Source organism: Rhododendron vialii, chromosome 12a (assembly GCF_030253575.1).
Source record: "Rhododendron vialii isolate Sample 1 chromosome 12a, ASM3025357v1".
NCBI classification, from domain to species: domain Eukaryota; kingdom Viridiplantae; phylum Streptophyta; class Magnoliopsida; order Ericales; family Ericaceae; genus Rhododendron; species Rhododendron vialii.
This window is the reverse complement of record NC_080568.1, coordinates 15458214-15483109: the sequence shown is the minus strand read 5'-3', so window position 1 is coordinate 15483109 and position 24896 is coordinate 15458214. Positions and strand designations below refer to the sequence as shown.

Below are 24896 nucleotides of genomic sequence, written 5' to 3'. Positions count from 1 at the left end.
TCAGAACATGCTGAGGTTGCTTCACAAAATACGTATTCTTGTCTATTTTGAAACTAACTATGCAGGAACAAAAGAAAGGACGAAGTCTAAACTACCCTCCATCTGGCCACAAAAGTGGCAAAATCCTCGTTCGCTTTCTGCTTAGTCATCTCCAAATATCGAGTGGTGAGCTAATCTTGACATTATATGCATACTTAATGAAAGCATTGGAAATCTCCGGCCAAGTTTGATAATGCACAAATTCCAAAGTGAGGAACCAATCGAAAGCACTGCTAGTGAGTGTCCTTTGAAAAAGTTGAGCAATGAGCTCATCGTTCAAGCCCATTAGCTTCAAAGTGTTGATAACATGGTGGACATGACTGGTAGGGTTTCCAGTCCCATTGAACTTCTCAATGTTTGGCATCTTGAATCTTTTAGGCAGCTATGAATCTGGGAAGAAGTAGAGCCCTTCAAAATCAAGGATTTGGTCCACTTGAGAGCGTGCCAAAGCATGCTTAATTTCTTTAACTTGTTTGGCAAGCTCGGGATTCTCCATTACCACAATCTTATGATGATCCTCTTCTGCTTCTTTTTCATCCTCAGATTTCTTGCCTCTTTCTCAGCCTGGGAAGAGCAATTTGAGCTTGGAGGTCAGCAATGATGGCATTGGTGTCTGACATCTTTAAAATAGGAGTGAGATGAAAGCTTGGTGAAACTCGAGGATTGGTGGATAATTGGGTTTGCTGAGAAGATGACCGCGAAGATCTAGGAAGTGATTGGGATTGTTGCGGTGAAGGTGTTCTGAATGGTGAAGATGATAGGCGAGATGGTTGCAAAGACTTCTGCTTGGCTTAGCTTCAGGTGTTAAAGAGTATGAAACTGACTATGGTTGCTTCTTTGACCTACCTATTGTGCCTGCTTGAATAAAGTATATGCATGTTTGTACTTGGCTGTATAGGATTAGGATTTGGGCTAAAAATTCCAACCCTTCTGCACAGAAAGAGATGTTACAACAACAATTTATACAGGGTGTGAGGAAGAACTGTTATCCAAGGTTCATTTTGGTTCCTGGTATTTCAGATCATTCTCCAGCTGTGGTTTGTGTTCAGCCTATCTATTGTTGTTGGGTTAAGATAATAGAATTGGTACCATAATTGGGAATCGGAGGAATTTGGCATTGTATTGGCCAATTCCTCGTAAATCTGAATATGCTAACAATCTGTTTTGGCCTGAAAGCTGGAACTGGATACTATATTCATGTATACTCTATTGAATTTTACAATGGTGGTTTTACAAATCCTAATGCTGGTTTTGGGCAGTTGACTCAGCATATCAGTTGCCCATTTTTGGGGCACAATTCGATTGACAGTAGGCTAGTATTGTCCCTTTTTGGGACTAAGGCTTTAGCATCTATGCTGGCTTGTTCATATTCCAAGTTTCTATGCTTCACTGGCCTAGTTCTTTAGTGTAGTATGGTGGGTCTGAGGTAATCTTCGACTAGATTGGTGGTTAAGCGCTGATTGAAAGAGGTTATTTCACGTGTTGTCATGGATTAGATTGGGGTTTTGCTCTGGTTGAAAGGGGCTGCTTGGCGAGTTGTCATTGATTAGATTGGGGTTTTGCTCTGATTGAAAAGGGCAGCTTGGTCTCATTTGCAGTTCGAGTGGCCTTTTCGGTGGTTATGCGCTGATTTTGGTCCTTGAGCTGTTCCGCTTCTTGTTTTAGCGAGCCTAGGGGATTAGGTTGAGGGTGTAGCAGTCTGGATGGAATGGGCGTGGTGTGCAGGGTGCTTGGGATGGTAGCCTTGTCAAATGCCGTCATCTTCGGTTCGAGCCTCTTCTCGGTGCCTTTCCCTCTATAGTAGTTGTTCTTTAGAAGTGGGCATTATGCTAGTTTTCTGGGTTAGGTTGGAGTATTAGTGTCTTGGATTGCTTATCCCATCTCTGGAGTCTGTGGTCGTTGGTAGTTGGCTGAGAGTGGTTTGTTTTGGCGAGCCTTAGGCTTGGATGAGGGAGTATTAGGCCGGATGGATTGGGCATGGTGTGCAAGGTGGGGCTCTTGTCGGATGCCGTCATCTCTGGTTCGAGACTCTTCTTGGTGCCTTGTTCCTCTGTAGTAGCTGCTTAGCCTCTCTTGTTGCCGAATTGCTTTGTTGCTGCTAGTCCTCAGTGATGGTTATCATTTGGTCATTTCGGACTGCGACTATTAATTTTATTTCCTAGCCTGGCGGGATGTGCCAGGCAGTAGTTCGCTTTCATGTTTTTACTGCTCGTATCACTAAATATCATACCCTGTGGTTCTATCCTTCCGCTTAGATGGATAGTGCAACGGGGTTTTAATCTCTACACACATGCCACTTTTGTTATTTTACTTACTCTACCATACTCTTCATGCGTGTTGTGCATGGGTTATCGCACTTTTTTTCAATCTTCTTTTTTTTTTTCCTTTTCTTTACCTCCTGGGGTATGCCCCTTGTAGGTTGTACATTCGGTTATCCTTTTTTAATTTCAAGCTAATTTACCCAAGAAAAAAAAATTGGTTCTCATCCCAATAATATCTTTGCCATAGAACAAGAGAAGGTGGTTCTCAAACAATATGTCACTCTGCTTAGGGCTGAGGAAAGCTTTTTTTTTGGGGGGGTAAAATAGCTTGAAATAGGAAAGAGGCTAAGCGAATATACAGCCTACAAGGGGCATACCCCAGGAGGAAAAGAAAAGGGAAAAAAAATTGAAAAAAATGACCTAAGCCAAGTGGCTACATTGACCAGCTTCAAGGATTACAATGAAAAGGACTCTAAGCAAATTTAAGTGAACATGTATCCACATGTTTCAATTTTCAATACCATCTAAGAGATGGGATAGAAACACGTGCCAAAGAAGGATATACAAAAAAAAATTGAATTTAGGCTAGTGGCTGAGGAAAGCTTAGCTAAGCAAAAGTCACGAATACATTGGTTGAAACTTGGAGATCAGTGCACTTCATATTACTTTAGTGCTGTAAGCTATAGGAGAAATAGGAGCAAAATAACAAGTTTGGTGTTGAGTGACAGCTCTATCACTCAAGGTTATCAAAGAAGAGTTTGTTAACTTTTACACAACTCCATTTGGTACTCCTCGTCCCGCTCCCCCCTTGGGACCAACTAGAGTTGGGCAATTAATCAGAAATAAACTCAGTCTTAAACAAAGTCAAAGTATGGTCTCTCCTGTCTCAGACATGGAGATCAAGGAGACCTTTTGGTCCCTTAATCCCACCAAGGCTCCGGGCCCAGATGGGTACAATGGTGGGTTTTTTAGGAAAGCCTGGCCTGTCATTGGGAATGAGGTCACTTCAGCTGTCAAGAACTTCTCCAGGTCTGGACAATTACTCACCAAAGCTAATTCCACTTTTGTAGCACTTGTTCCTAAAATTCCTAACCCTTCCAAGGTAGGTGATTTTAGGCCCATTTCATGTTGCAATTCCATCTACAAGTGCATCTCTAGGATTTTAGCCAAGAGGTTGCAATCAGTTCTTTCTTTACTCATTGATCCTGTTCAATCAGGTTTTGTGAAAGGTAGTTGATTAGCGGATAACATTTTCCTCACCCAAGAACTCTTGAGAGGGTATCATAAGTCATCACCTACCCCTAGGTGTGCCATGAAAGTTGACATAATGAAAGTATATGATCATGTTTGGTTGGAGTTTCTTTGGGTTGTTCTTTCTGCAATGAACTTCCATCCTACTATGATCAAGTGGCTTCAAGCATGTGTAACCTCTACAAATTACTCACTTTGTATTAATGGGGAAGTGACAGGTTATATTAAAGGAAGGAAGGGTCTGAGGAAAGGGGACCCTTTATCCTCGTGCCTCTTTGTTATTGTGATGGAAGTTTTTACAACTTTACTTAAAGAGAAATCTTAGCTACCTGACTTTCACTTCCATTGGAGATGTAAAGATAATCAGTTGATAAATCTTTGCTTTGCTGTTGATCTAATGATATTTTGCAAAGGTGAGCTCCATCTATCAAACACATCCAAGATGCTTTGACCGAGTTTGAGGCCCTTTCTGGTCTCTCCCCTAGCTTAAGGAAGAGTAGCATATTCTTTTCTGGAGTTACTGTGGGAGTTAAGGAGATTATCTTGCAAGAGCTTGGATTTTAGGAAGGCTAACTTCCAGTGAGATATCTGGGAGTCCCTTTACTATCTACTAAGGGTGGCAAATTGAACCCAGACCCATTAAGAAATCCAAACCCATCTATTAAAAAATAGACCCAACCCAAGCCAATTATTAGTTGGGTTAGAATGGGTCCAAACCCATCTAACCCATTTATTATTGGATCGTAATTGGGTTTCAATTGGGTCAATTTAAATGCCCAATGGGTCATGAACATTACCCAACAAAAAAAGAGAATTACCACATAAATGAAAAAAATAAAAGTAAACATGTTAGGTGAAGCGAACCTTTTTCTTGGTCAAATCGGGAACTGGTGACTCGGTTTGAACGGTTTCAAGTTACAAATTTCAGTTACAGTACAATCCGAGTTGAGCCGAGATTTGTAGTGAACTAGTACACTAAACGAACCAAAAATTCAAACTCAAACTTCGTTTGTTTGTAAACAAGCCAAGTCCGGTTCGAGCCGAGCTTATACATAACAAGCCGAGGATTTTGAGCCAGAACGCGGAACACCGAGACGGAGTATCAAATCGTTAATGCCAGTTCTATAGCTCGGATACAGTCGTGTTGTTCGAACGAAGACATCTATGTCAATATTTATCAGGAAGCACTAAATCTTTCACCTGCATATGATTGGACAGAAGGTCCATTTGGGCCAATTTTCCTATCATAGAAATCATTCAAAATGTATTCTTACATCTCAGATGTATTGGATATGTTTCACATGCTCAATTTTTCAGATTCGGTATTGAGAGCATACTGGGACCTTTTATTCTATGATGAAAATTGGGGGAAGGCTTCAGTTTCCTCCTCAACCAATGTGGGAAAGAAGACCACCAGGTACATATGAAACTACACAAATCCATTTCATCTCCATACACAATCAATGGTTGATGTTGTAAAGAAAGGGCATCAAAGTAAAGTTTCTAATTAGTTAAAGTAGTTAAGTGTGATTAGCAGCTTAGCTTTGGCCCAATCTGACAAAAGGTTTAAAGAAGCTAATCTGGACGTAATAATTATCAATAATTTAGAAGAGAAAATCAAGTAAAAAAAACAAAACACTCAAAACTTTGAACTGCTAAATCCAAAAATTCCCAAAATTTCAGCAAAATCTCCATTCGATTCAGTAATTTTAGTATACAAGGATAATTTGATCATTTTAGTGTATAGGGGTATTATGATAATTTTAGTATGCAAGGGTAATTTGGTCATTTAAATGTACAAGGGTGATATGGTCATTTCAATATTTTAGTGTATATGGGTATTTTAGTCATTTTTAATTTTAATTAGGTTAATGGGCAGGTTGGGTTTGATTTTAAATAAATGGGTTGAGTTGGATATGGGTAATTGGACTCCTAACTAATTGGGTCTAAGTGTGTCAATCAACCATTAAAGACCCAACCCACTTGTAACTTACCCAATTTGGCCCAAACCCGCCCATTTGACACCCTTGCTATCTACTAAGCTCAAAGCTGTTGACTGTGAAAGACTGGTTGATAGTATCACTTCCAAAACTAAAAGTTGGACTAATAGGGACCTTACTTATGCTGGGAGAGTCCAGCTTATCAAGAACATCTTGTTCTGAATGCAAACATATTAGTCCTCTTTGTTCATCTTACCAAAAAAAGTCATCAAGGAAGTTGAATCTATCCTTAGGGCCTTCTTGTGGTCTGGCCCCGACCTTAAAAGAACTGGGGCTAAGGTAGCTTTGGAGCATTTATGTGCTCCCAAAGATGAGGGGGATCTTTATTTCAAATCTATGGAGGTTTGGAATAAGGCTGCGATGGCCAAGCATATATGGTTCTTGATTTCTAGGGGAGAGCAATCAATGTGGTGCCAATGGGTTAAATCCTATTTATTAAAAGGAAGGAACTTTTGGAGTCTTAAAATGCCAAGTGATCCCTCTTGGGTTTGGAGAAAGTTACTTAAGTTGAGAACTTTAGTGCAAGCCTTCATTCTTCATATTATAGGCAATGGGAATAACACTTCCCTGTGGTATGATCATTGGCATCCCCTTGGGGCATTGTTGAATTCGTTTGGTACCAGAATTGCTTATGATTCAGGCCTTTCCTTGAATGCCAAAGTGTCCCAAATAATTCTCAATTCAATGTGGGCATTCCCAATCACACAAACTTAGGAGTTGAATGAGGTAAGACAACAGCTTCCCCCACTGCGTGGTACAAGGGACCAAGTTAGATGGACTCTTACTTCAAATGGACAATTTAGCATTGCATCTCTATGGGAGGTATTGAGAGAACCATTTCCCAAAGTAACTTAGCATAAAGCTGTTTGGTTTTCTGGTCATATCCCAAAATGCAGCATCACACCAAAACAACAGTAGTTTTGAGTAGCACATAACATCAGCCACCAAACTATTCAGCTGTTGGACTGAATACAAGAACAACAGCAGAATACAGAGCAAAAAAACACCATTGCTAGACAGTAGTTTGCTACCGTGGCTATACCATCTTGGCTTTTAACAGCCATAACAGAAAATGCAGTAGCATATGAGCAGTAGCCATAACAGTAGAATAGGCATAGCTGTGGGAGATAGCAGCATCAACAGCAAAACAGCAATAGCATAACAGTAGCAGCAGTCATAACGGGCTACTGCCTAATAGGGGTGCAAAAGATAGTTAGGGACAAGCCCCTTAGAGAAGCATAAACACTCTAAGGGACAACCCCCAAAGATAGGTCAAAACAAATTGAAGAGCTACAGGTTACAAAAACCAAATGCAGATACAGCAGACAGACAAGCTACAGTACAATACAGTCCAATTCAAGCCTAAGCTACTCAACACTTTAGTAGACAAAACAACTGATCTATAAACAAGACTGAAAGCAGATTCTGTCCTGGAAATCCAAAAACCAGCAGACATCAAAAAAGATCCAGTACCAATTCATAAAGAGCTGGACATCAAGAAACAAATGATATGCCCATAGAGAAACAGGGAACCGGATTCTTGGCACATGGTTCTGCATATATACCACCACCAAGGTGGTCCCACAGAGATGTATATAATAGAGATAGCGTGAGAACAAAAACAATGCTGTCCCCCACGCTTGCCTTATTTAATAGCTAACCCCAAGTGACACTGTGTAAAGTTGCATCATAACTTTGAAATCACCACACGCACCAAAGGAGTGTGGAGACTAGTTGCTTCTCCCCCAACGGGAATCGAATAAAGACCAGAGCAAGCAAGTGTACTAAATCAATTAACTGCTCAATAAATTAACAGGAAAACTGCTACTTGCAACAAATAGCTAAACCAGAGCATAGTGGCTTACCATCCATCAAAATAGCAACAGAAACTCACAATTGATGTAGCAGATTATAGTAGATTTGAGTAAGGGTGAAAGCATAATGATTTGGGAGCTGTATGGTGTACCGTACTCATTCTCACCTCATGTTGTTTTCTCTTCCTCTACTTAGATGAGTAGGAAACACTTGGTTCATTTACCTCTAGTCTATGTAGCCACTTGGCATAGGCATCTTCAATTTTCTTTTCTTTCTTTTGTTCCTCCTGGGGTATGCCCCTTGTAGGCTGTAAATTCGGTTAGCCTTTTTTCTATTTCAAGCTGATTTACCCAAAAAATAATAATAATAATGATTTCTGACTTGAAAAGAAGCATAAGAGCTTTCGAACCCATATTGAACATTACGATATCCAAAACCGGTAAAGGTTTGGAGTACTGGGAGTGATAAACAAAATCAGTAGCTCGTACCTTCAACCGTCACAGGCCGTGTACATATTCTGAAGTCTAGGCTTGTCAATGGGCCGGATCCGATCTGGATCCGACAAATCCGAATCCGATCGAATCCGATAAGACTTGGATCTAATATGGTGATCCAAATCCGAAAAAATCGGATCCAATTCGAAAATCCGAATCCGATCCGATTTGAAATTTTTTTTAAAAAGGAAAAAAATATTTTTTTTCCTCCAAAAAATGTGAAGAGAGAGGGAGAGATCCAGACTATACCATTACCAAAATACAACAGTCATACAAATATACAATAAGTGGCCCTCCCTTGCACTGAGACTTTACTGAAATTTACAATCGATATAGAGTTCAACCTATTAAATAACCACTCATCCGGTTTAATATCTTTTCGCAAAAACTTAATCAGAAGCAAACTGTCCATGAGGATGGTAGCATTCGCAATTCCTTGTTTCTACCAAGCTCCATCAATTCGAATGCAAACTCTATAATCATGATTTGCAAAACCAACAGAAACACCAAAACAAAAGGAGACCCCTCCTCCACCATGTTTAGGTATTCACATTCATCCTTAGACTGCACAAGAGAAACAGAATGAAGATTCACAAGGCATTTAACGAAACTTCGAAAGTAGAAAGGGTGCAAGTGAATCTTTTCTCTTGAGCAGCATTTGCTTCACCTTGCCTCTCTATGTGCCTCAAGTGGGTGTGTGGATGCCTTTAACTTTTAACATATCCTCACACGCAAGATACACATATATGATTAAGAACTGAGGACTAAGAACAGATGTAGCTAGATTTCCAGGACCTGGAAGTTTGGGCAGGCGAATTGTCCTAACACTTGCATTTCAGCAGACTTGAACTTATAAAATGGCAATAAGTTCACGCTCATATCATACATAAAGTGACACAGAAATTTGTGCATTGCGTATCTACTGAAAGTAGTTAATTGGAGCCAAGAAACAATGGATTGCCTTTACCTCTATTAACATTGTTGTTCGGTAACACTTGCTTCATCAACTGAAAGTATGCAAGTAACAAAATATGAGAATATTTTTATAGAATTACAATAAAGAACATTCATATATCTAAAAAGAATCAACATACACTTACTTATTTTCTTAGGGGGTTCAATCCAATCATTGGCAGTCATCAAAGCCTCTACGATATCTGGAAGTAAAGAAGCACGACTTTCATCAGTTACCCTACCTCCCACACTAAACGCCACCTCTGAAGCAACTGTAGTAGCCGGAACAGCCAAAATATCACGTGCCATCCTTCCACCAATGTAAAAATATTAAAGTCCTTGATATTTAGAAACACAATCTCCTCCAAGTACTGGTCCATCTCCGATTTTTGGAATGCATGGATGCTAGAACAATGTGCCTTTTCATACCACTCCTGAAAGCCATCCAAGTTATGTTTGGAAGAACCCATGACCGCATGACTTTGACTCGAGCTACTACCCTCTAAAACACCTCCGCCACTGTCGTACTCATCAAAAAGCTTAGAAAGATAGTACGGACCCTGTCAATGTAACTGGTGGACTCGTAAGGGATATTTGCTCATAATAAAACTTCACCATGGCCATTTTGCATCTTGGGTCAAAAACTATCGTAATTGCGAGTGCCAAGCAAGACTTGTCCCAATATTTTGCAAACTTCTGACTCATAGGCTTAGCCATCAAACGAAGAAAGTCATATTCACTTGTCTCCCACTCGTTAAGTTGCATTTGTATCTTGCATATCTCAGGAAAAAATACATTTGATGTGGGAAAACATGTGCCACTGAAATGACATGTAGCTTTAAAAAATACTTTCAAGCACTCACAAATTATCGTTGCTATCTCCCATTCCTCGTCTGAAGGATTGTGGTCATAGTTCTTATCAATTAAGTCCAAGCGAGCAAATGCATCCCACAAAAGTAATGCGGCTTCAAGCATCTCATAAGTGGAGTTCCATCTAGTAGGAACATCCATGGGGACTTTTTTCAAACCATTCAACTTCAGTTGGCTCACTGCAAGAACATCCATGGGGACTTTTTTGTTTCCCAAATTTTTGGCTCACTTCAGTTGGCTCACTTCAACTATCACGAATTTTCGATACCAAACTCGCAGTAACTTTCAACCCATCCTGAACAATCAGATTAAGAATGTGTGCACTACGACGCACATGAAACAATGCCCCATTTGAACACAATAATGACTTCTCCTTTAACCAACTCTATAGAAGCCTAACCATGACAGCATTACTAGTTGCATTATCAACAACCATTGAAAACAACTTTTTGTCTATATTCCACTCCAAGATCAAATCCTTGATAAATCTAAACAAAGTCTCTCAATCATAGGGTATTCAATCTTTTTACAAGCAAGAATTTTCTTCTTGAGTTCCCAATTGTCAATAATGAAATCCGCAGCCAAACATATATACCCAAAGTTTTGATGGTCCGAGGTCCATATATTAGTCGTCAGAGTCATCTTACAAGAAAGTGCATCCAAAAATGAGTACAACTTGCTCTTTTCAATTTCATAGACATTGAGTACATCAGCCCTACATGTGTTGCGAGATACAAGCTTGAACATAGGTTGGAGATTAGAGCAAAATATCTCAAAAAATTCATGTTCAACCATGTTAAACGTGTAGTTATGCTTGATTATCATAGTTGCAAAATCCATACGACTTCTCTCTTGATCAAACTTAAAAGATGCAACCTTGGGTGTGGCACTCTTAGAGACATTTCCATCCTTTCGTCTAAGAATAGGGCACGTTTTTCGATATGCTTTTTCAAGTGACTAATCCCCTTAGCACTACTAGCAACAAAGATTTTTTTGCAATGATCACACCTCCCTCTCTCTCCTCCAATCTTTGAAAAATCATTCCATACCTTTGATCTAAGTGTTCTTTGCTTCTTTAACAGTTGACTAACATCTTCTCCCAATTCAAAAATATCCTCCTCGGCGTCCTCCTCACCCGTTGTTTCACTGGGATGTTCCGACATCCTACATTAGACAACCAATAAATGAAAAGATAGAGTAGGAGTTACAATGCTGTCAAAACCAATAGCAACAAAAATAGAAAAGAGAAAAATACAATCTTCAAAAACCTTTCTACATAGATTTATAGATACCTAAAATCCTACTATTGAAAGACCAAAAAACTGCATTTTCCGATACCAAATAACTGGTATTCGGAGACCTAAAAACCTGCTATACAAAAAACAAAAAATCAACCAACTAATTTACCCTAATTATACAATATGGATCATGGTAGAAAAGCAAAAATAAGAGAAAGTTTAGTAGCCTGGAACTAATTAAGATTCTAGGTTCTAACTAAAAGCCTATTAGCAGCATTAGGCTTCAAATTCCACCACGAACAGAGGCATGCTCTGACCTCTTCAATGATAACAGTTCCTAGAGTAGAGGCACCCAAAATGATCGTTCTTCAGTTTCTCTCGATTAGGGTTAGGGTTTGGAAGCGTAATTTGGTTTTAGTAGATCTATGGAGATAGAGAAGTGGGATTCGAACAAGAAACAAAGAGATGATGATGATGATGATGATGAGAGAGAGAGAGAGAGAGAGAGAGAGAGACTTGGTGTGGTGTTGGTTGTACTCGCCTCACGCTCCTGTGCTGGTCATCGGAGGTGGAGGTGCCTCCGATGGTATTGATCGACGGTGGTGGCAAGTTTGTCACCCTCCCACTGGGTATGTGATGGTGGTGGACCTGGTGGTGGTGACCCCTTCTTTCCAGAGAATTGAGAGAAGTGAAAAGGAATAGGGTTGTGTTATCAGACGTTTGGGTTATCGATCAAAGGAATTGGGTTTTTTTTTAAAAACAATTCGGATCGGATTGTTTTCGGATTTAATCCGACACAATCTGATCCGATCTGATCCGTATTTATTGGATTCGGATCGGATCCAGATCAGATCTTCTTCTTTTTTTGGGTAAAATAGCTTGAAATATAAAATAAAATAAAATAAAATAAAAAGCTAAGCAAATATACAGCCTACAAGGGGCATACCCCAAGAGGAAAAGGAAAAACAAAGAGTGAGAGAATTGAACTAAGCCAAGTGGCTACATTGACCTAAGCCAAGGCTACTGAATAGGAAGCTCAGTTACCCATTTTGACTTCTACCATAGCAACACATAAGGCGAATCAGTGATCCAACAGGAATGTTATTTGAATCAGAAATGTAACAGTAAATCAACAACCCAAATAATGTTGTGGGTTATAGTTTGGTAGGTATGAACGGGAAACAAGGAAAATCCCCTTTCTCTCTCCAGAAATTCTAGAGAGAAGGCAGAGCCCCCTTGAAGGGTTCCACTTCCAATCCTCAAATGGCTTGTTATGTACTATATTCGTGGAATTGTGATGGAATGTGTATTTTTGACGTGTGAAAGCATTGAAGCATGACTTGTTGATGTAGTTTGAGTATCATGAACTAGTGTAAAGCTATGATTGAATTTTGTTTTTTTTGGGTAAATTAGCTTGAAATTGAAAAAGAGGCTAACCGAATATACAGCCTACAAGGGGCATACCCCAGGAGGAAAACAAAACAAAACAAAACAAAACAAGAGTAAAGAAAATTGATTACACCAAATGGCTACATGGACTAAATGATATGCATTGTTTCCAGTCCATCTAGAAAGAGGGAAGGAAAATGACGCCCCAATGGCACCAACAAAAGATAACAGTATACCATGAAGGAACATCTATCATGAAAACAACTTGATACACCTTGATAGCCATTACAGCCCCAAACAACAGCAATAGTTTCAGCAAGCATCAGCAAAACAGCCATGATAAGCACAAAGTAGGCAATGACAACACTGATAAGCCGTAGCTACGTAACAAGTGGTAGTACAGGTGCAAGCAGAATGCAACAGTAGTAGCACAGTAGAATATAGCAGAACAATAGCAGCAGCTCACAACACTAAGACGGTTCAAGACAGTTCAAAAGCTGGACTACTGCTCGGGCAGTTTTGAGAGCCACCAAAATGGACAACCACTACCATGAGCATGACTTGAAAACACTTGAATCAGAGCAGCAAAACAGCAGCAACAAATGACAGGAATGCACAAAACTGATTAGTAGCAGCCGCACGATTACTGGCAGCAGAAAAAGGATGCAATTGCTAAGGACTTGCCCCCTAGAAAAGCATTAACATTCCAAGGGACAACCCCCAAGGAAAGGTCAAACAAAACAGTTATTACTGCCTAGAGCACTAATACTGCAAAAGGGTCAAATGATATGAGACTAGACATGATTCAGCATGTAAAACTATGGAATACTAACCATGATACCAGTTGTCAGAACAGAACAGTTAACAAAAGAGCTGCTACAGATTCAGTACAAGCAGAAACAGTAGCTACAAATCAGCACAAAGCATTGAATCCCCTCATTGGGATATGATTCAAGATTTTTCAAGTACAATGCATGTGATGCACAATCAATAGACATCACACCTGAATGTAGCTCAACTATGTAACAAAAGGATAGCAGCCACCAGCTTCTGAATTTATACACATCAGTGGCAAAAATTCCAGCCTGGTGTTAACTGTTAGAACAGATAACATACACACAAGCACATGGAATTGACAAAATTTGCAGTAATAGAGGTAGCTAATGCATAGAACAGAACATAACCATATCATGAGTAACAGAGGTAGCTAATCAGACATTCAACCTACGTATATATAGGACTCACTCTTCTACTCCCTTGAAAACTCACAACTCTTGCTCTCTTTTCCATAATGTGCTAATGCAGAATGGAAAAGTTGTAGCCTACGGATCGCGACAACTTCGACCGCATGAGAAGAATTACCCCACCCACGACTTAGAATTGGTTGCAGTAGTCTTCGCCCTTAAATCCTGGCGTTACTATCTGTGGGGAGAACAATTCGAAGTTTTTACCGACCACAAGAGCCTCAAGTATCTCTTCACTCAAAAGGAGTTGAACCTGAGACAACGTCAATGGATGGAATACTTGGAGGACTGTAAGTTTACACTATAGTATCACCCCAGCAAGGCCAACGTGGTAGCTGACGCTCTAAGTCGAAAGGACAGGGTACAGAAAGTCCAAACTGCCATTAAGGAGTGGGACACGCTCAACGAGTTCAACCTACAACCATCATCAGAGAATGGGAACGTACATTTGTATGCTCTCGTTGCAGAACTAAAACTTCACCGAGAAATCCTACTAGCCTAAACCTTTGAACAGGATTGCGAGTTCATTCGGTATCGAATTCGAGAAGGAAAAGTGTTACCTGGATGGACAATCGAGAAGGATAACAGCCTGAGATTCAAGAGAAAAGTATTCGTAACTAATATTGGAACCTTCGAGAAGCCGTACTCCAAGAAGCTCACCATTCGAACTTCGCAGTCCACCCTGGCGGTACAAAGATGTATCATGATCTGCGAAGAACGTACTGGTGGGAAGGAATGAAGAAGGACGTAGCCCAATTTGTGACTACCTGTTTAGTGTGTCAACAAGTCAAGGTTGAACACCAAAAACCTGGAGGATATCTCCAACCCTTACAATACCGACTTGGAAGTGGGAGCACATCTCAATGGATTTCGTGATTGGACTACCAAGATCCGCTAAGTCCAACACTGCCATTTGGGTGATCGTAGATCAACTCACCAAATCTGCGCATTTTCTACCTATTAAGATGACGAAAAATGTAGAACATCTGAGCTTGTTGTATATCCAAGAGATTGTACGCCTACATGGGTTACCTATGTCGATAGTATCTGACTGAGACCCATGTTTCGTGTCACACTTTTGGAAGGGATTACAAAAGGCATTGGGAACAGACGTAAGGCTTAGTACGGCCTTTCGCCCACAGTCAGATAGACAAACGGAGAGGACAATATAGACATTGTAAGACATGCTGAGAGCCTGTGCCTTGGATTTTTCGAGAAACTGGGAACAACACTTACCATTGGTAGAGTTTGCCTACAACAACAGTTACCAAGCAAGTATCGCGATGGCACCGTATGAAGCTCTATACGGTAGACCCTGTCGATCTCTAGTTTGCTGGATAGATGCTGGGGAAATAGGATTGATTGGACCTGACATAGTACGGGATTCCACGGAAAAGGTCAAGACCATCAAGCAAAGGATCCAAACCGCTCAAAGTCGACAGAAGAGTTATGCGGATAAATGGAGCCGACCATTAACCTTTGTAGTAGGAGACCATGTGTTCCTGAAGATCAGACCGAAGAAAGGAGTTATCAGATTCAGGAAAAAGGGAAAGTTGTCCCCACGCTACATTGGACCTTTCGACATCATGGAGAAAATCGGGAAGGTTGCGTATCGTCTAGCGCTGCCGCCACAGCTAGATAGAGTACATAACATGTTCCACGTTTCAATGCTCCGCAAGTATCTCGCATTACCTACACATCTCCTCAACTGGGAAGACCTCACCATCGAGGAAGATGCAACATACGAAGAATAACCCATAGAGATTCAAGACCAAAGTGAGAAAACAATCCAAAACAAGACAGTCAAACTGGTACGAGTTTTGTGGAAACATTGCGATTCTGAGGAGACCACATGAGAGAGAAAGGAAACCACGAACACAAATTACCCCCACCTGTTCGAATCCGAGCGTGCACCTAATTTCGAGGATGAAATTATTTAAGGGGATAGGTTGTAACAACTCTGATTTTCAGTAAATAAAAAATTCATTAAATATTCGAATTTCATTTTATTTACTTGGATTGCTTTTAAAATTCCTTTTAATTTCTAATAATCCATCATAATTAGATTTGAGACGTTTAAAATTAAAACTCCTAGCCTCGGACAATCTAGTCCTTTTCCAAGGCAAGTATATTTTCCTAGTGAATAAAATCAAGTCTTTGAAAATATATTTCTTGGCTAAAAATCCTACTTGGCAAGTAGAATTAGCTCCCAACCATTTAGTTAGCTAAACCTAAGTACCAATTGACTTAGTTACATCCCTCTAGCATTTTAGAACCATTGGACAATAGAAATCATGATAGTTAGTGTAATCATTACCATTATGCCTAAGATTCCCTTTCTAGGAAACTATTAACCATTGGTCCATAGGATTACCTTTGGAAGCTTAACCCTTAATCATGACCTACCTTAGACCTATTAGGACTTCTTGGACCTAAGTGTACCTAGTATATATATGATTGTTAGGGGAAGTGTTATCCATTGGACAGTAACTAGTCATCAAGCCTTGACTACAATCATTACCCCTTCCTAGCCTTATAAGTCTACTTGGACCTAATCACCATTAGTCTTTCTCACTCTTATATACAAATATGTACACATATATATAGCATGGTACGAGAGGGCGAGAGAGAAAGCCGAGAGAGAGAGAGAGAGAGAGAGAGTGAGAGAGAGAGAGTGTGTGAGGTGTGTGCTTGTGTGTTGTGCACTCCAAGTTACCCCTTTAGCCTTAAGCCTATTTATGACTTGACAACCCATTTCTAGTCAATTTCAAGCATTGGATCCTAGCTTTAGTCATCCTAGATTTGCTTCCAAACTAGCCTTTGATTACCCTAGGATTTGACTACAACCTAGACCTATGAATGACTAAACATGGAAGGCTATGCCTTAGCCTAATCAAACCCTAACCTAGATTCACCTAGAAACCCTAAGATCCTACTTAGTTTATAGCCTTATGCCTAAAGACTTGGATTGACCCTGAGAGAATAGACTTACCATGCTTTCAAGCATGATTTGACAACACAATGAGAGGTAGAGAGAGAGAGAGAGAGAGAGAGATGGCCGGCCATGAGGGAGGGAGGGAGAGCCCAAACTTTTGCTATAAATAGCGCCCCATCCTTGCCATTCAACTCACACCTACATCCTTCAACTTCTCTCTCTAGAAATTCTTGTGTTCTTGCTTGTTCTTCCTTTGTTCTTGAGTTCTTCAAGAAACTCATCCTAGATCGCCACTCAACCACCCTTCGATCCATAAAAGTTTAGTAGTGTAGTCAAGATTTAGTTTCGAGAGAAACCTTTCTCTTTCGAAGCTACCGTAAGCTTTTCGTAGGAAGTTACTCCGTTCGATAGCCAACTTTCTTTACGTAGTCATCACTACCGCCAAGAAGAACGGTAGGTTTTCCATACCTACTTTCCCTAAGTATACGTAGTTTATCCTTGCACTCTAAGAATAATTAGACTATATGATTTATCGCTTGTATGTTGAAATGCATGAGAACTTGAAAAATGTTTTACGAAAGATTTGAAAAGGAAGGGGAGTAGGTTGAATATTCCGACTTTATTTTCCGGAAAAACATATGTTGTTTTGAACTTCCAAAGAAGAAAGAAAGAACGGATTTTGGAAACACAAATGTGATAGAAAGTATTCGCATTTTGATCTTAGGGATGGTTATGAGAATGTATATGTGATTACTAGGATTACTTGTTGATGTGTGTTAAAGCATAAGTGGTATCCACTCCAAAGGTGTCCGTCAATGTGACACTATGCTTTATATTATGTGCTAAATATTTAAGCATGACTACGCGATAATATAAGCATGATAAATAATATAGAATTGGATGATCTTGCTAGTTTAGTTTCAAGATTACAATAAATGATTTATGTGTACTTACGTGAAAAGTCCTGCGGTGGAGTCTATGCATGCAAACGAAACACAGAATTTGAGAAAGTTAGAAACATGACACCTGGGGTGTGGCTAATGAAAAGACGTGTTTTGAAATCGCAATGTAGCCGGACGTGGTAGCTCATTGTGTGGTGTGTGTTGCCAATGGGACCGGACGTGATAGTCTCATTGGAGGTGTGTCTTGGTTATCCGTGGAGAGGAACCAACAAAAACCGCAATGTGGCTGGACGTGGTAGCCCATTGTGTGGATTATGAAAACCGCAATGTGGCCGGACATGGTAGCCCATTGTGTGTATGGATTTGGAAACCGCAATGTGGCCAGACTTGGTAACCCATTGTGTGTGTGTTGCCAATGGAGCCGGACGTGGTAGCTTCATTGGTAACATGTTTAAAAAGTGCCTTTGGAAATGTTGATTTTTTGTAAAAGAAAACGAGACATAGTCTACGATGAGTCGCATAGGAGAAACACAGATAACCAACACCAACGTTAGGATAGGGAATGTGGATGTGTCATTGTAAATTTCTTATTGAATATCCACGTACTATTTGAAAATCATGAGTTTGTATACTATTTGTATGACTCGTTGTTTGTAAGTTATGAGTTAGTGGGTATAGGATTATTCTGCTGAGCTCTCGTAGCTCATGGTGTTACCTTTGGTGACTCTGACATATTATACTGGTGGCGACGTTGGTATAATGTGTCAAACTTTATAGATAAACAGAGTGAGCTGTACACCTTGGAGGCTTTTGGAGCCGAAGAGCTGGCTAGGATGGAAGAGCAGGTAAAACTGTAGTTAGGAACCTTAGTTCCTTCCCTTTGTGTAATTATGGGGATTATGATATAATAATGAGCAAGACTCTATTTAGATTTTCAATAAAATTGTCTATTTAACGTTCCCAAAATCCGGGGCGTTACAACCTGTGCAACAAATTGTTACGTTTTGATAAACGTAACAATTTTTTTTGGGTAAATTAGCTTGAAATTAATAAAAAAAAAGGTTAACTGAATGTATAGCCTACAAGAGGCATACCCCAGGAGGAAAATAAAAGGAAAAAAAAAAGATTGAAAAAAGTGCGATATCCCATGCACAACCCGCATAGAGAGTAGGGTAAATTAAGTAAGATAACAAAAGTGCCATGTGTGTGTTGAGATCATACCCTTGTTGCACTATCCATCTAAGTGAAGGATAGTACAACGGGGTATGATATGCAATGATATGAGTAGGATAACTTGAAAGCTAACTACTTGGCACATCCCACCAAGCTAGGAAATAAAATTAATAGTCACGGTCAAAAATGACTAAATGATAACCATCATTGGGGACTAGCAGCAGCATAGCAAATCGGCATCAAGGGAAGGCTGAACAGCTACTACAGAGGAACAAGGCACCAAAAAGAGGCTCAAACCAGAGATATTAGTATTCGACATGGGGCCCCATCCTGCACACCACGTCCATTCCATCCGGCCTAATACTCCCTCATCCAAGTCCTAAGGCTCACCAGAAAACAACCTGCCTCCTCAGCCAACACCCATCACCACTAGACTCCCAAAGAAGGGATAAGCAGACCAAGATTCTAATCCTCCAACTGAACCCAACAATTCCCAATGCGGCACTCATTTCTAAAGAACTGACTAATACAATGGACCTCGACCTTGAGGAGGCAATAAGGAGATAGATGCATCCAATACTCGGGCACTCCCAAACCCCGCACGAATGCCTAATCTACACGAACCGCACAACATCAATCGATTACCAAAGGCTCGCCGAAATCTAGAAGCGAGCCAGAAGGAGCGTACATTCTGCCACCAAATCAACAGGACCAAACGAGGCAACACAAACTGCAGGGAACTATAAATTGCTCCGCTCAACAAGCGAATTACCACCCATCTAATAAGAAAAGTCACAGTTACACTCATACCACGCATAGAACAATCAGGCCCAGTATAGTAAAGAAATCAAGGGTTTAAGATTACAGCCCACATCCAATCCGGGCCCACCTATGCGCGCCCCTCAACCACCAATGCTTGCCACTTGCGCGAGGGCTAGTCTTTGAAAAATCAAGAAGCTAGCTCACAGTGTTGTAAAACCACAATTCACAGGACTTTAGCCAAACAACACTAGTTACAATAACATCACCCACCGGAGTTTACGCCGGAAAATTTAATTGCTCGAGAGCTTATTTGGAGCACTAAAGCTCGAATCAATCAGCCCAAACTAAAACACGGATTAATGAAAAGAAGAGATAAACCCAATCTCAGCCCAAACAGATGGCTGCCCATTCGAGCTCTCAATAACGCGCTACATGACAAGGAATGATACCTGCCAATAGGATGGTCCGGCGAGTTATAGAACCACCACCACTGATTCCTATGGCGAGTTATAGACCCTGCAACCTGGATTGAGCACATGAGCAAACCAAGATCCGTGATCGCTCACCACTCAGTCGAGCAGCCCAGACCTATGGCCACCTACCGCACCGCCGTGTGATCCAACCCCCGCTACGACCCACTACCATTTTTGCCGATGGCCGTCGGATGGTCGGAGCCACAAGAAGACGAGGTGGAGGGCCGAACGGCAGAAGAAACAGAGGGGAAGCATACCAAGTACAGAGGCTTGGCTGATTTAATCTCCTACAAGTGTAGATATATTCCGAAAGGAATAGATTGTAAGAAATCAGGAAGAATTCGGATCTCCCTGTGAATTCGTGAACCACCAAACGTAACAATTTTCTCTTGGCTTGTTTTGTTTTGGTTGTAACTTTTATTTTCTGGGTTTGTTTTGACTAGGGGTGGCAAATTGAACCTAGACCCATTAATAAATTCAGACCCATCAACTAGAAAATAGACCCAACCCAACCCATTTATTAGTTGGGTAAGAATGGGTTCAAACACAGCTAACCCATTATTAGTTGGGTCATAATTAGGCATCAATTGGGTCAACTTAAATGACCCAATGGGCAATGAAAGTAACCCACCAAATTCCATCTCTTAATTGGTCTCTTTTGCAATTGGGAAGTGAAGGAGTATGCCCCCAGGAGCATGGTCTTCTCTCTCTCTTTTATTCAATTGTTTTGTGTTAAATCACACGCGTCCAAAAATATTTTGAATGGTCCGAATTATAAATCAATTGTGACCGGTAACAATTATTTTGACCAGTCAAAATTGAAAACACATCTCATCCATTAATTGCGCGAATGAACCCGTGAAATTGTGCTCCGCCGTGAATAAATTTCTCTCATGGTAGTCCCGCAAAGGGTTTAGATTAAAAAATTGACTTATTTTTTTGTCCTTATTCAAATTTTTTTTGCATTTTTTTTGTTTTGTGTCATATTTTTGTGACTTATTAATTTGTTTTGATGAAAGGAATCGGAAAAGTAAAAAAATTTGATCGAAACTTATAATTTTTTGAATAAAGACAAAAAAAAAATAATAATAAGACAAAAAATTACTTATTCTCGTCTTTTTGAAAAAATTATGAGTTTCGATCATAATTTTTTTTTACTTTTCTAATTTTTCAATCATAATTTTTAGTATATATGTAATTGGGTTAATGGACGGGTCGGGTTTGCTTTAAAATAAATGGGTCGGGTTGGGTATGGGTAATTAGACTCATAGTTAATGGGTCAATGACCCATTAAAGATCCAACCTACTAACAACTTACCCAATTTGACCCAAACCCGCCCGTTTGCCACCCCTAGTTTTGACTGTTTCATCCCCTGTGCGGGCTTTCCTACCATTGGTGGGTCTTTCTCACCTCTTATGGGTGTGTTTTGTTGGTCTGGTTATGGTTTCTGTGGCTTATGTTGCTGCCCAGAATGCTGTGGGTGGGAGTGGAACGCCTTATTGGCTTGTTTCTCCCCCTTTGCTTGTATCTTCCCTTTTGTGGGGATGCTAGCCTTTCATGTACTGGTTTCTATTCTATCAATGGATATCCAACCATTTTGGGAAAAAAAAAAATCAAAAAATTAAAAATTAATTTCAACAAGACTATTTTTGCACTACTAGGTGGACTTGCTTTATGACGACACCAAAGGAGGATGTGAATGGAATTGACACCTCGTGCATGCATGGAGGGCTTTAAGATTTGAGTTCGGCAGTGACAAAAAAACGCATTGGAATTTTTCGTGATACAAAACTCTATATAAAATGAAAATTTTCTAAGTTAAATGTTTAAAGGGTCTGATTTGTTTTATATTGTTGAGTTATGGTATCTACTCAATCACAAATTTTGGTAAATTTTTTATTTCTTTGATTTCGTACTAATGGTCCAGCTCAGACGTTAGTGAAGAAAAATTGAATTGCCTATAGAAAAATACAAAAAAATTCTACATTATCTGAATCCAGCTTGAATCCCTCAACGGCTGGTAGTAGAGCCGTCCATGCGTGCATGGCCCACTGTCTATCTCTATACGTTCGTTTTGATGATATGCTTAAGATTGCGCATGCGTTTGAAATTAAAGAAGCCTGTGATTTGGTTGGGCCACCGAAAGGGCCCCAAAATCCAAAACAGATTCCGCTTTCGTCCTTTCTAATATATTGAAGCATCAGTTGCCTTTTTGGCTAAGTCAATTGACTTATTTTTTAAAGTTTTTTTTGCATTTGTTAATTTTTTGTCAATCTTTTTATAAATTATTGATTCATCATGACGAGAGGAACATAAAAAGTAAAAAAATTACGGTCGAAATCCATTTTTTTTGAATGAAAGACAAAAACAAGCGACAAAAAACTAACAAATATGAATTTTGGTTGAATAAGAAAAAAAAAAGTTGTAGAAGAAGGAGGAGGGAAGCTTCTCTTTTCAATTTAATTTTGTGTCGGTTTAATTAATTAAATACTCCCTATGAAGGAAGGAGACCCCTGTACCTCTATCTTAAAATCGGCGTGATATGCCGAGGGGATTTGAGTATCCCAATATAGCAATGGTGTGGCCCGGCTTGAATTTGAAACCGGTTGATCGCACTTTGGGGCCTGCAATCCGTGCCTTCTAGTGGGAGTTGAGTTTTGTTCACGGTATTCTCCTTAAAAAGGGTGAACATTACTTTTTTTTCTATTTGTTGAAATAGTGTGAATTTCACCACAAAATAATGTCACGCATACCAAAAAATTTATTACAGGGGTAAGCATGACATTATTCGTGGTGGGATTTACACAATTTCAACAAATAAAAAGGAGAATAATATTCTCCCTCTTTTAAAGAGGGTGAACAAAATTGCACTCCTATAGTGGAAGCAATATCAACATAATTAGAATAGACTCATTTCACTTCACCAGCTTTTACAATAATAATATCGAGGAATGTTAGAACCACACTCATTTACATATTTGCAACAAACTATATTGTATGAGCCCTACTCGCACTGCACACATCCAATGTGTTTAGAGCCCACACACTTACGCTTGTAGTTGTATAAATAGATATATATATATATATATATATATATATATGTGTGTGTGTGTGTGTGTGTGTGTGTGTAAGTTTTTTTTTTGGTCAACGAAATAGATATGTAAGTTGAATGTGGTTCTAGAATTTTTGTAATACATCAATACTACTAGTATATGTTTTCTTTTTCTTTTGATAATTCAAGTGTTCAGACCAAGTTTTTACGCGCCTCGACTAGTCCGCCAATTTGCAGAGAAAAGCTTTGTATAGATTGATACCAAAAAAATTGACAGCACTAGAGGTATTGAATCTAAAATTTCAGAATATAGCAAACTCCTAAGTCTCAAAGTTGACCACTAGTGGTTATGTTTTTTCCTTTTGTAATCACATACTACTAATTATATGTTAATTACTAGTACTACAGGGGCGTTTTCGGTAAGCTATTTGTAGTCAAGTTATTTCCACTAAACTAAAAGTTGTAGAAAATGTGTTGGGTTAATGGAAGAAAATGTGTTGAATTTTTAGTTTAATGAAAACAACTAAACTTTTACTAAAAAAAAAATTATTGAGTATTAAGAACTTAACTAAAACCAAAAAATTGTAGTGAAAATATTTAGTGGAAATGTGCCCTACTAGCCTTTTCAGAATAGTATTACTACTCTTTTTTCTTTAACGGAAAATGGGGTGGGAAGAGAAGCTTGCTCTTTTTTCAAAATAGTACTAGTACTTAATACGTGCCTTTCGGCTTCCTACGTCAATTTTTGCGGCTTCACAGTTTTTACTTTTTCACTTGCATTTGACACAGCACGGCTGCACCCTCAAATCTCAGAAATAATATCTCAAAACTTTTGACTGTTTCTGTAGAAGCTTAATAGATGCGTAATAGTTCACATACGCACTAACTAATTTATCCTTGCTAAATCCATTTATATTGTTACTCGAAGCTTAATACTTGATTTTTGTGTTGTAGGTATTTTGGAGAATATATTGGAATACATTCCCAATCATGGCTAGAGCTACAAGTATTGGGCCTTAAAAATGTTCCTACTGTGCACGTGATCGTGGAGGCATTATCGGTAGCAGAACCAGCAAATTACCTGTGGGTTTAGAAAATCAAGACTTAATTCCCATTAAGAATGAACTCAATTTTTATTTCCCTCAAAGGACAACCTCATATGAAGATTACCCTTTTACTCTTAACTAAATATAATTTCACACTTTATTATCTTTTCAAAGTTTTCATCACCGCCTCCCACCTCCACCCCACAACCACTTCCGACCGGCGACCATTCCGGCCAACGACCTTTTCCGGCGAAATTTCACTACTTCAAAAAATTAGTGAAATTTACCACTTCTCAAATTTAACTAATTTCAACGACCACTCTGGCCGGTGACTTTTTCCGGCGAAATTTCATTACAAAAAATTAGTGAAATTCAATATTTCTCAAATTTCACTAATTTCAGTGACCACTCCGGCCATTGACTTTTTTGAGCGAAATTTTAGTACTTCAAAAAATTAGTGAAATTCACTACTTCTCAAATTTCACCGACCACTCTGGCCAGTGACTTTTTCTGGCGAAATTTCACTACTTACTACTTCAAAAAATTAGTCAAATTTACTACTTCTCAAATTTCACAATTTTTTGCTGAATTTCAAATTTTACTAAATTTCACTGGGTGTAGACTTCACCCACCATTGTTCTAGATTTCTGTATTCAAGGGAAAACGAATATGTCCAACTTCAGTTGATTACTCTGGTATGTAGCAAATGGATATTATATTTTCTCCCAATCAGTAAGAGAATGTTTACCGTTTCATAATGGTGTCGAATACGATGAACATTAGAAACACCTACTATAAGTCGAGACAGAACGTCTGTCCGAAGATCGATACGATTTCCACATCGACGTCATCGATGACAAACGGCCACAATTGGTTCGCTCAGCTTAATTTGTCGCGAGACTTCCGACGCCACGCTGCTCGAATTTGAGGGAGAAACAACGACGCCGAGCTAGAATAGGGCACCGTTATTCCTTGAGCACCCAAACGCGCGTGAGGG

The 24896-nt window shown here is 39.5% G+C and overlaps 1 long non-coding RNA gene across 1 annotated transcript; it reads right to left on the bottom strand.

Annotated features, from left to right (window-relative positions):
- Positions 1-8079: 8079 nt before the first annotated feature.
- On the bottom strand, positions 8080-10971 carry LOC131311306 (uncharacterized). The gene is made up of 4 exons (XR_009195462.1): positions 10734-10971; positions 8961-9248; positions 8360-8867; positions 8080-8310 (listed from the first exon to the last, which is right to left on the bottom strand). It is a non-coding gene; the product is annotated as an uncharacterized LOC131311306 (long non-coding RNA).
- Positions 10972-24896: the final 13925 nt, after the last annotated feature.